The 12,728-nt window shown below is 32.3% G+C and overlaps 1 protein-coding gene across 2 annotated transcripts in view; it reads right to left on the bottom strand.

Moving 5' to 3' along the window:
* The window catches only part of LOC145280053 (nucleoporin 88-like), a 910,024-nt gene that overhangs the window by 701,747 nt on the left and 195,549 nt on the right, over window positions 1–12,728 (bottom strand). The gene's annotated exons all lie outside the window — the stretch shown is intronic.

Raw genomic sequence — 12,728 nt, 5'->3', positions numbered from 1 at the left:
AATCAAAACGTAGATTCCATGAACAAAGCTTCTTTCTTAGAACTGCATGCCTGTGGAACTCTCTACCGCTTGCCTGTTTCCCTCCTGACTTTAACATGGATGTCTTCAAGTCCAACATAAACAAATTCCTGATGAACCGCCCCCTTAAGTAATGACACTTTATCAAATCTCCAAAACTAACGAATAACACTACCCCATTGATTACTGTACACACAATAACCCTTATTCCCGAGTGGCTTCTGGGCCATGTAAAAAAACTTCCAAACTAAAGAGAGTTAAGCAAATGACATATCCATCAAGTTAACCTCTCAAATCTGGTGAAACTACTTTGAAATTACAGAGTTTACTTTTATATTTTTTGTATTCAATGTTTTATATTAACACTAGCGTTGCCCGGGTGTTTGGAGGTGTGTGTGGTTTTGGGTAAATCAAAACTCCGGGGAGGAGGGTTAAAATAATAAAAAAAAAAGTTTTGGTAGGTGAGTATGAGGATCGAACCCAAACACTTGAGGCAAAGTTGGTAATTAAAGTGTGAAAAAAAAAAAAAAATGTGCGACGTTAACCACTGGGCCACCTCGACATACTAACGGAAACGCGTTTGAATTTATTTAATTATTTAAATTGGCAGGTGCACGTTTTAATGACTTAATGAGGTCAACTTTGACTGCGGGGTAGTATTTTATTTAATGTGGGAACGCTTTTTTTATTTTTATTTTCCCAAGATGTTGATGGGGGGGGGGGACCAGCTCCCCTTGTCCAAATTGAATAGCAATTGGCTGATATAAGGAAAATATTTCCACATTGATCAAATCTGATTGCTTTCGGACATTTCCGGCAATTGCGACCAGAAAATTACCGCCAGAATTAGTGTCGCTTTATTATACGAAAAAGCCACATGCGGCGAGCGAACAAAGTTGAATATTTATCTTCCTGAAGTTGAGCAAATTAAATAGACAGGCGACCTCCATTGTTAACGCGGAGATATTATGATTTATATGTGATATAAAAAGTTTTAAGTTTTGAGCCGACCGACTGCTTCTTGGAAAAAAGCCTTTCTTTCACAAAAAGCGAACATACATACACACATTTTCGCTTTTATATATATATAGATGGTAGACTCATTAAAATAAACTAAAATCATATCAGACATTTTTAACGAGTCAGTCATGGTTTTAAAAATCTTTGTGTTTAATGTCTCCCATTTGATAGATTAATTTATTGCTCTACACTTACCTACCCTTACTTATAAAAAAATGCAAATTCATTTTAGTGACGTTAATTTCGTAATCAAATCATTTTGTGAAATAATTCTTAAAAGTTCTGCTTTAATATTTGGTGCTTATAGATTAATAGAAAAACATGTAATTAATGTGGAAGTTAGAAATACACACGCATACAGACACACTTGAAGTAGCACAATTTAATTAATATATAATAATTGATAATAAAAAAAATCAATGAAGAGAACTATAATTTCCTTAAATTTGTGTTGAAGAGTAAGGCAAAATGTGTCCACTAAGAATTTTATTAAGTGGAAAAAGTATTTAAAAAAAAAAAACTGAATCTAAATATATTCATACTAATAACAGTGAGAGAAAAAAAGTGAAAAAAAAAAAAAATAGGCTAGTCTGAATCAAACATTGATATGTTAATTGAATTATTTGGGCATGATTCTAAATAAAAAGACAAGAGAACATATACAGGGTGGCCACAAAGTCTGGCTACATAATGTAGCCAGACTTTGTGGCCACCCTGTATTATATTTAACTACAGCCAAGTCTATGCCAAACTGGAGGAGACACAATGCAAAAATATCAACAAACTCTCCATCTTTTTAATCACGAAAGATTAAAAAGTATCACTTGAGATATTAGCTAAAAAATAATTGAATCAAGTGACAAACTTTGAGAAGTGAATTCTTCCTACAATATTTGAAAAAAAAAATAAGAAGAGTTTGTTTATTGTTCTTATGAATTTTAATGATAAAATGAAACTACAAAAAATAAAATTAAAGTAAAGCAGCTATATTTTAAACTTAAGGTGTTAAGCAATAATGATCTTGTTAGAATGAACAAACTTTTACATAGATTATATGAAATGTTCCAAGTGGTTGGTAAAATAAAAAAAAAATATATATATAGTGATGGAACAATTCCAATATTTTTACCCGATTCATATACAATTACAGATTCCATACTAAATTCCTGATTCTGATATGATTAACTAGCCTGGGTGCCCGGCGTTGCCTGGGTGTTTTGACGTGTGTGTTGAGCAAAAAAATAAATGAAAAAGTGGTAGCAGGCAGGCAGGCTCGAGCCAGTCCAGCAAAGGAAGAAAAGAATGTGAAAAAAAAAAAAAAATGAGGTCATCGCCAAACCAGAAGTGGCAAAGGTTTAAATTAAAAAGAGGAGATTACTTTCAAAAATATCAGCGAAAAAAGTGACCTCTACTTATAGAAAAGTGTTCAGGTGAGGATGAAGGAATTAATGTTTTTAGCCACATCTGATATTTGTCGCCCAAAGGGTGGAGCTTCCAAAACGATACCAGTCTCATGAAAATCTGTCGAAACTTTTAAACAGACAGATGAAATTTATATTATAGACTAGAGGGGGTATCCGGCATTGTCCGGGGTGTGGAGAGGTGTGAATGTGCGTGGGGGGGGGGGGGTAAAATAACAGTACGAAATCCTGGTGGAGAGAGGTGTTAAAAAAAAGTGGTAGTAGCGAGGGAGGGGGGAATCCAAACAACACAAGGCAGACTGGGTAGAAAGAGTGGTAAAAAAAAAAAATGGTAGCTTTGAGTACTCGACATTGCCCGATTTTGTGTAAGTAAACCCGGATGGGGGGGGGGGTCAAAACAACAGTTGGCAGCCCATGTGGAGAGATGTGTTAAAAAAAAAAGTGGTAGTAGAAATGAACCCGAACCCCTGACGCAAAGACAAAAAAGAAAGCGAAAGAAAATCTGATGTGTTACCAATACTCCATGATGCGACCAGAAGTTCGGAACGTTAAAATTAGGCAAAGTCAATCCAACCGATACAATGACTTCCAAAAATGGCTTGCAAAAAAAAAAAAAAAAAAAAAAAAAAAATCACCCCTCCTTGCACAAAACTGGCCAGAAGGTGAAGGAATTAATGTTTCTGGCCAATTTTTCAATATTTGTCACCCGAGACGTCGAACTTCAAAATACCTGCCCAGGTGTTTGGAAGTATGTGTGGTTTTGGGTAAATCAAAACAAATGAATAATAAAAAATCGTTGCCCGGGTGTTTGTGTCAGAGGAAGAGGGGGGGGGTTAAAAATAAAAAAAAAGTTTTGGTAGGTAAGTAGGAAAGATCGAACCCGATCCTTTCAAGCGAAGTTGGAAAATAAAGTGAGAAAAAAAAACAAAAAAACGTGCGATGTTAACCGATCGGCCACCAAGAAATAGTAACAAAAACATGTTTGAATTAACTTAAGTATTAAGAATTGGCAAGTGCATGTACTTAATGACTTAAGTTTTTTATTTACTGCGGGGCAGTTTTTTTTTTTAATTTCCCAAGATGCTGTCGGGGGAAACCAGCTCCCCTTAAAAAGGGGATTGTCCAAATTGAATAGCAATTGTCTGATATAAGGAGAAACTCTGCATTGATCAAAGCTGATTGCCTTTGGACATTCCCAGTGATCGTGCCGGAACGATGTGTTAGCTTAGTTTCGGTTTTCTACGAAAAAGCCAAATCAACACGAGGCGATCCAAAATTGTGGAATATTTAGCTGTTTTAAGTCGGCAAATTAAATAGGCAGGAGACCCCTGTTGTTAACTCGGGTTAGAGAATGGATCAAGAGAGAGAGAGGGGGGGGGAGGTGTGTAAAGTATATCGTAGACACGGTGACCGGAAGTCAAGATCAGCTGATCAGATTGCGTGCGAGTCACGTGATCAGGTTAGCTGAATCGGGGAGATTTGGTTTGGATTTAGAAGAGGACAGACGGCTTCACCGGTGTCTCCTCCCCTTCACCCGGGGGGTGGGGGGGAGTTGGGACACTGACGTGTGTAGAACAGAACAACACAGGCCAGAGATTCACTTTCCATCTTCTGCGAGGCATCTGGAAAGTGAAATAAACTATAAAAACAATTCCTTGTCCTGGAGTGATTGAATCTTTATCCAAAGCAGGTACCAGGTCTCCCCTCCAAGACCATATGATTCCAGATGGACCAACATCTAAGAAGCAAAAGGTATGTCTGAAAATATATGTACCACACATGCACACAACAGCATATGAACAAATAGACAGAACAACTAGACTATAACACACAATCCCCTTTATGATACAACAAATATATAACATACGTCATCTCTTCTAGAGACTAGCGAGGGGCAGGGGTACTCGGTGTTGCCCGAGTGTTTGGAGGTGTGTGTGCTCGGGCGGGAGTGGGGGTTGTTAATCAAAACATAAGAATAAGCGAAGTAAATAAAAACTAAACTAAAAAAAAAAAAAAGAAAACAGAAAAACGAACGTTAAAATAAAGTGGGGTGTACCCGGACAGTGGGGGGGGGGGGTAATCAAAACATAAGAATAAGCGAAGTAAATATTTTTAAATATTAAATAAAAATTAAATATTATATAAAAAAAAATTTTTAACTTAAAAAAATCGAAAAAAAAACAACAAAAAAAACGTAAGGCAAATGAACGATGTTAAATGCAAAAATCGGAAAAACAAAAAAATAAAAGGAAACAGAAAAACGAACGTTAAAACTTCTTTAAAAAATCTAAAAAATAAAAGAAAAACATGTGAAAAATGGCTTAAATAAGCCTGTTTCAATATTAAAATTTAAAAAATCGGTGGGTACCCGGCATTGCCAGGATGTTTTTGGGTGTGTGTTGTCGGTCGGCGGTGGGGTGGGGGGGTGTTAATGAAAACCTAAGAATAAGTGAAGTAAAAAAAAAAAACAGAAAAACGAACTTTACGTGAAAAATGGCTTAAATAACCCTGCTTCAATATTAAAAAAAAAAAAAAAAAAAAAAAATCGAAAAAAAAAAAGAAAAATCTCACACCACGATTCGAACCCAAAACGTTTAGATAATGACCCAGCGCTCTAACCAACTGACCTAACACAACGTACACAAAAAGTAACAACTGTGCACACTTCGAAAAAAAAAAAAAAAAAAAAAAAAATGCTTGGACCATACATCCATACCTTTAATGTATATGCAAAAAAGATAATCTACATAGCTATAAAAGTGAAAGTGTTTGTGTGCATTTCCCTACACAATAACTGCCAATTTTCAGTCTACAGATTTGAAATTTGATATAAAGGGTATTGAGATTTGGGAAAATCTTTGTAATCTGTTTTCGGCCGAAATTTTGCTGTTAAAGGGTCAAAGTTCAACGATTTGTCCTTTAAGAACTCTACCAAACTCCTCCACTAATTTTGGGTATAAACAATTGAAATTTTAGATATAGGTTCCTTGGACATGGATCTAACTTAATAACTTGATTTGAGCCCAAAACAATAAATGTTAAGGGGTCATAATAGGGGTCAAAGTTTTTTTAAAAATTGACCTTTGCGGTCTCTACCAAATTACTCAGACAATTATGGTCTAAACATTTGAATTTTACATAAAGGGTATTCAGAGATAGGGCAAGCTTTTTAATCAGTTTGAGTCGAAAATTTGAGCTACCAATATAGAAATGTATATATGTATGTTTGCATGTCTGCCTAAAACTTTCAACAAAGATGACGGATTTTCACAAGATTAGTTATCGTTTTGAAGCTCGATCTTTCAGATGACAAATATCGAAAAATTGGCTAAAAACAATTTTTTCACCCTAAACTGGGCACTTTTCAACAGGGAGGGGTCGCTTTTTTCGGAAGTTATCCCCTCTTTTCGATTGTCTAGCCTTAATTTAAACTTGCGTCACTTCCGGTTTGGTGGTGGCCGTAACAGCAAAGACGTCACGTTTTTTCTCGTTCTTTTCCTCCTTCGCAGTACGGGTTCAAGCCTGACTTCCTACTACCACTTTTATTTTTTTTTGCTCAACACAAACCTCCAAACACCCCAGCAACACCGGACATCCATGCTCGTACGGAAAATTGAAAAAATAAAGAAGGTATTACTAAACAGAAGCTTTCTGTTGTTTTTAACAATGTCTGCCTGAATATTATAAATATATATATATAAAAAAAGAGGATGAAGAAAAATCTGACATCCAGATTAATTGACTACGCTCTATTTAACCTGATAGTTTCTAAAACAATATATGAAAAGAAAAAAACGATAAGCTTAAATTACATATTAATTTGTATTCGATAGAAATATACTGAGTTTGCCAAAAATAAACTATTTAGTTGATGTATATTTCCATTTTTTTTTTTTCATGGCATAAATAATAAGTGTTTATTACAGCACAAGTAGAGGCCAAGTTTTTATCTAACACACTATTTTTAAGGATGGGAGGGGTGTACTCTACTTTTCTTCTGAATTAAAGACAGTCTTTTCACTTAGACATTTTGAAAAGAATTTAATGAAGAAATAAAAGTGTAAGTTTCTCTAGACTAGGGGTCAGTTTATGGAAATTTTAAATTTGAATAGACATTACATTTTTGGGAATGTATTGATCTTTGATTTGACTTCCATTAAACAAGACAGGTGATTATAAAGTGACTTTTCATATTTAAGGTCTTAAGACTATATGGACACACAAAAAAAAGATTGATGATGTAAGAAAGGTATGTCTAGAAGAAAAAGAGATGGAGGAGGGGGAAGAGAAAGGATGGAGGAGGTCGTCTGTGGTCGGTTTTAATGGTCCAGTAGACCTTGAAATGCTACATGGAAATATTACAAAGTCTACCATATTAAGAGGAAAACTGAAAATGACTAAAGTCAATCTTGAATATGCAAAGTAGCTGCATCACCTTCAATATTTTGTTTAGCTTAAAGTTTGAAAAGAAAATTTTTTTAAATATCAATGTCTTCACTAGTAAATGGATTCGTAACTGTAAGATGATATAAACAAAACGAATATAAAACTTATCGTCTATTATATAAAAGACAGTTCTGTGTGTGTGGTGAAAATTTCCAAACGAAAAAATAAATACCTACAAAGTTGTCATATTCTTGATCAACATTACACAAAATGAATATCTAAAATTTAGAAAAAAAAAAAATTCAATTTCTAACAGAGTTTTTATTTTTAATTTCTATAAAGATACTTGCTAATATATTGTAATCTCTCAACTGGTTTTTATTTTTTTTATCTCATATCAGTTGTGAGATAACAATATATTTAAAAATATCTATATGAAAATTTAAAAAATAGATCTCATTAAAAATTTTTTTAAATTTAAAATAGATACAAGATAACATGTGATTTAACAATTATATTTCATCGGCACCCTTCTTGCTTGAAAATTCAGTTTTTTTTTTTAAGAACTTACAATCGGTTAATGGATTTAATTAAACTTTAACCCCACCCCCTTTTTGTTATAAATAATTTAGAAATAATATCCCCTAGTGTTTTGCTTAATATTTTGGTTGACTTTATATTTTTTGTAAATTTACTTTTAACTAGAACCTAAATATGAAACTTTGGCAGTGTAGAGTTAATCCTCTTTTACTTGATTAAACCTGAAGAAGGTTGAAGGTTACATCAACCGAAACTTTGTGCAAATAAGACTCAAGATGAGAACACTAGTCTGATTAATCCAAATGAATTATCTGTCATCTAGAAAATTGTAAAAGATTTTTCTTAAAAACATTTAAAATCTATAAACTCTTTGAATTATCTCACATTGATTTTTCGAGCCCTGATGTATCCTCTAAAGAAAATTTTGATTTTCTTCCATTTTTAGATGACAAATACATGTGTATCGTTCAGACTAGTGTTCTCACATATTTTTACAAAGTGATGTAACCTCACTTTATTTAGGTGCAACCTGTCAAACTGCAATCTTTCTATTGAATTATCTAAAATAATGATAAATACTTGCATTGTATTATGTAAAAGGTTCAGTTCAAGATACTGTATTGCCAAGTTCGTTAAACCCACCTGAAGAAATTCAGTGGTTACATTGGGGGAAATGTTGTGAAAATAGCATTTAAGATGAGAAAAATAAACTAAATAATACAACTTACTCCTCATCTCAAAAACTTAAATATACTTACATATAAATTTTAATCTCTTCACTCCTACCTTATTAACATTACATTTTTATATACTAACAGATGTTCCCAACATTGTCTGGTATTAAACATAACGTTAAATTCCTTTTAAAAAAATTTTCTTAATGAAGTAAAAGAAAAATAATGGAAAGAAACTGAGACGTGTATTATCTTTTGTAAACAGTTCGCTTCTTGTAAATAAAAATAAAAAAATAATCAAGCTGAGATCGAAACCAAAACTAAAACACAGTGTTATTCTTAACATAAGAAAATTGTCATGTGAATTAATCATCCATGCGCAGTCGTGATACAGTTGACAAACAGATCAAAATCCAATGACCCCCCCCATACCAATGTTTCAATTCTTGCCCCTTAGTAGCTCTTTTTCCTGTATGAGAACTAATTAAAAAGTTTTCCACATGTCTGAATACCCTATATACCCAATTTCAAATGTGGAGATCAAAAATTTGTCAAGTATATAGGTTAGGGAAAGTTGTCCTCACACACAGACACATTCTCATTTATATATAGATAGATAGGTTACTCCTTATCAAGGACCAAAGGAAAGTACAAATTTCATGTTTCCCACAAGACAGACGCTGTGAGCCTGTTTCTGCTCTATTGTTATTTTCATGGCAAGTGCTCATCAGAGCTCTAATCTATGGTTCCCCTTACCAAACTTTCACAAAACCACTTGACTAGTTACAATCACTATCAGCAATTTCTCCCACTCTCTATCTGTGCTTAAATCTATGCACACCTTCCATGAACAAAGCTTCCCAGCTGATTACAACATGGTAGCCTTCAAATCTAATGTAAACAAATTCTTGTTGATCTGCCCCATAAACAATCCATATTCTACTCAATCTACACCATTAACGATTATCACACTACCAACTTAGATTCATTAACTTTTATCCTCGAGTGCCCGCTTTAAGTTGTGACTCTCTTGTAAAAAAAAAAAAAAAAAAAAATGTATAATTTTATACGATTCTGAATAAATTAAAAAGGTAAAAAAATGATTAAATAATACAAAAATAAAACAGGGAAATTTAATCAAACATTTAGTGTAAGTGTAACCAAGTTTAATTCATATAATCTCAGTCCATTAACTGACAAATTCTGTCCTGAAATATAGATTCGTTTCGAAATATAATTGATAATGATAAAAATCACTGTAAAGAAAGAGAGAATTGTAACAATTTCAAACTCAAAGATAATTTGAATAAATGATGTTATCAATAATAGAAAAGAAATTTAATCAAGTGATTTAGCAACATTCAACCAATTAAGATGACCAAGTGAACAGCCCAAACCGTTTCTTTTACTAAATGAACAGTTTTTATATTACAATGACAGGTAACATTTCACGTTTGGTGTTAAATTTCTTTTTAAAAAAAACAAACAAAATAAAAAAAACACCCAGTAGACTACAAATCTTATCAATGTTGCATGAGATGAGGCAATGAGCATATATGTTTAAGGGAGAGAGGGAGGAAAGAGAAAAAAGGTTGGAAAATTAATATTAAAATTTTCAGAGAGGGAGGGAGGCAATGTCAATTAACAAGACGACTGTACTCAGGAGACCAGTTTATAGGGAATAGAGATGCATAAGGCTACATGAATTTGATAACATTTCACTGCAGGGATTTACAAATATTTCAAACACAAATATACCCAAAGGGGCCAATGAATTTGCATATCGAGTTGCAAACTTGGCTTTTTATCTCGCACTGCTGTTGGCAGCAAACATGATTTGGTGTATCCATCTTTCTCATCACACTGCAATAACATGGTATGATGGATTAAGATGGGGGGGCAACAAAGAGACCGGGAGATGTTCGGGAAGAATGGGGGGGGGCAACAAAGAGACCGGGAGATGTTCGGGAAGAATGGGGGGGGGGGGCTGAAGCAAATACTTAAAGATTGATTCGCTCACTTCCTTGCAAAGCAAGATGCTTCTTGTCTCAGTTACCTTGGCAACAAAAGCCACAGCTGTTTTGCACAAATGATAATCTTTGCAACATGCTTTTTAATAAAGACATTAATAGCATAGAATGCAAGACAGGTAAGTAGGAAACGAAGAATAATAATACAAGATCAACTAAACTAAAGCCAAAACAAATAAGAGTTATCAAAAATTTACATATTTTTGGGGTTCATAATAGCAGACCTACCCATATATGCAGGGTTTTTCTTTTTCTGCATGTCAACTAAAAAATCTTTATTTTTATTTTATTAAAAACCATTAAAAATTATTCCTTAATCATGAGGGAAGTAGAAAGTGAACCTTGGATTTCAACATTCTCGTTTCCCCTATTTTAGCTTTTAGTCCTCACATTCCATGAGCAATGTTTCTGATGAAATGGAAAAAAGTTGCTGTTTTGTTGGGTGATCGAGGGAGATTTTAAATCCTCTCATGGCATTCATCATCCTCACTCTAATTGCTAATCTATCCCTTTCACTAACTCTTCTACTCGAGTGATTTTTAGCCTGGATATGTTGTGACTCATTAGTAACAAAAAGGTTTTATTATAACAAACACTCTTAAAAATAATCAAAGTATTTGTTAAATGAAAATGTAAAACAAAAGATTTTACATTACTTAAGATCAAAGATAGATTAGTTCTGAAATCAATCTCTAAAGTTGTCCAACATGTGCCAGCATGTACAACAGATGTCAAACCAAAGATGATGATAAACTGCAGACTGTGCATTTGTTAAGTTTAGTTTTTCGACAAACTTTTGCTTGCTATCAAATTGAATCATAAGCGCGTACACACACAATAACTTTTCATCATGAACAGTCAAAATCACAACAAAAAAAAAATTATAAAAAAAAATGTAAATTGTCCCAGGCACGACGTTAAACTGTGACCATTTCTACCTTACTAACCAAATAAACAATTAATACCTAAAAAAAATGTTTCTAGTTTTTCTAAAAAAAAAAAAAAAAAGTCACTTGTTAAAACCTTTTCTTTGTAAATTTCCTATTTGTATAGGAAAAAAAAACTCAATGTGATTTAAAAAAAAAAAATGGCTTCCTTATACCAATATATTAATAATTATTTTTGACCAATGAGAATAAAGACAAATTCCCTCAAAACCAGAAAAAAAAACAAAAAAAAACAATTATCTTATTGGTTTATTTTTATTTGTTCATTTATTTGCTTATTTATTTATTTATTTATTTTTCTTTCCTTTTCTCAAGTCAAACCAAAACTGAATCCAAAAGGATTTTTCCATTATATCAAAAACAAAAAAAAATGTTTTTGACTCCTAATGGGAGTATGTGACGAATGGATTCACCAATCATTTTTATAACCACCGGCTGTGCTAAACAACCAGTGAAAACCTTTCAAAATTATTATAAAAATTGTCGAATTTTGGATTCAATCAGTTCCCCGCCATCTTTGTTACTGCCAACTGCATCTGACTCTTGGCCGCCATCTTGGTTACTGCCAATTACTGATCTAAACTATGCCGCCATTTTTGTTACTGCCAACCGCATTTGATTCTTGGCCGCCATCTTGGTTACTGCCAATTACTGATCTGAACTACACCGCCATCTTTGTTCAAGATAATGTCTCAAAACTTAACACTTACTAATTAAGGAAGTAAGACAAGTATAATAATAATTAGGCTCTTAAACTGCAATAAGTTTATGGAATGAATGTTTTATAAAGCAAATTTATCACCTGAAACGTAATGAGTATCTAAATAAAATGTTTATATTTGATAGTCGAATCAAAAGAAAAGCAACATCGTAAATGTTGAAAAAAAAAAAAAAAAAAAAAAATTGTCTAATACAGATATACCATGATGATTGTCCAACAACGGGGAGAGCACATGATCCTGAACTTATTTGTCTATAACTCATTTCACTTCCACCATCATAGAAAAATGCGATAGTAAAAGTGCATTCAGTCTGTAGTGATTAAGAGATAGAAAATTTATACCAAATTAGATCTTCAGTAGAATATTGTCAACACATTCATTCGACCTCAAAAACTGCTATCTCAATTATACCAGACTGGTATAGCAAAATACATTCAATGCTATCCTATTCAAGAAATAAGCCAGATTTATCACACCATGCTATCGTTCTGTAAGAACAGTCTAATTTTTATTGATATTTACATGTTTTAGGCTATTAACTTCATCTGTGATTATATCCACATTTTAACTTGATGTACTCTTTGGGATTAAACTCAGAACTACGAAGAACTTGGAAAAAATTAACTGATACAATATATCGGAAAGATATGAAATGCCCAATAAGAGAAATTTACCTCAATTTGAAATTTAATATATATTATATATATATATATATATATATATATATTATATATATATATATTATATATTATATATTATATATATATATATTATATATATTATATATATATATATTATATATATTATATATATATATATATATATTATATATATATATATATATATATATATATATATATATATATATATATTATATATTATATATATATATATTATATATATATATATAATATATATATATATATATTATATATATATATATATATATATATATTATAATTATATAATA

The sequence above is a fragment of the Euprymna scolopes genome, chromosome 1 (genome assembly GCF_053919585.1).
Source record: "Euprymna scolopes isolate OS-2025 chromosome 1, ASM5391958v1, whole genome shotgun sequence".
In the NCBI taxonomy this organism is placed as follows: Eukaryota; Metazoa; Mollusca; class Cephalopoda; order Sepiida; family Sepiolidae; genus Euprymna; species Euprymna scolopes.
Note: the sequence above shows the minus strand (reverse complement) of the source record. Positions and strands in the feature narration are given on the sequence as shown.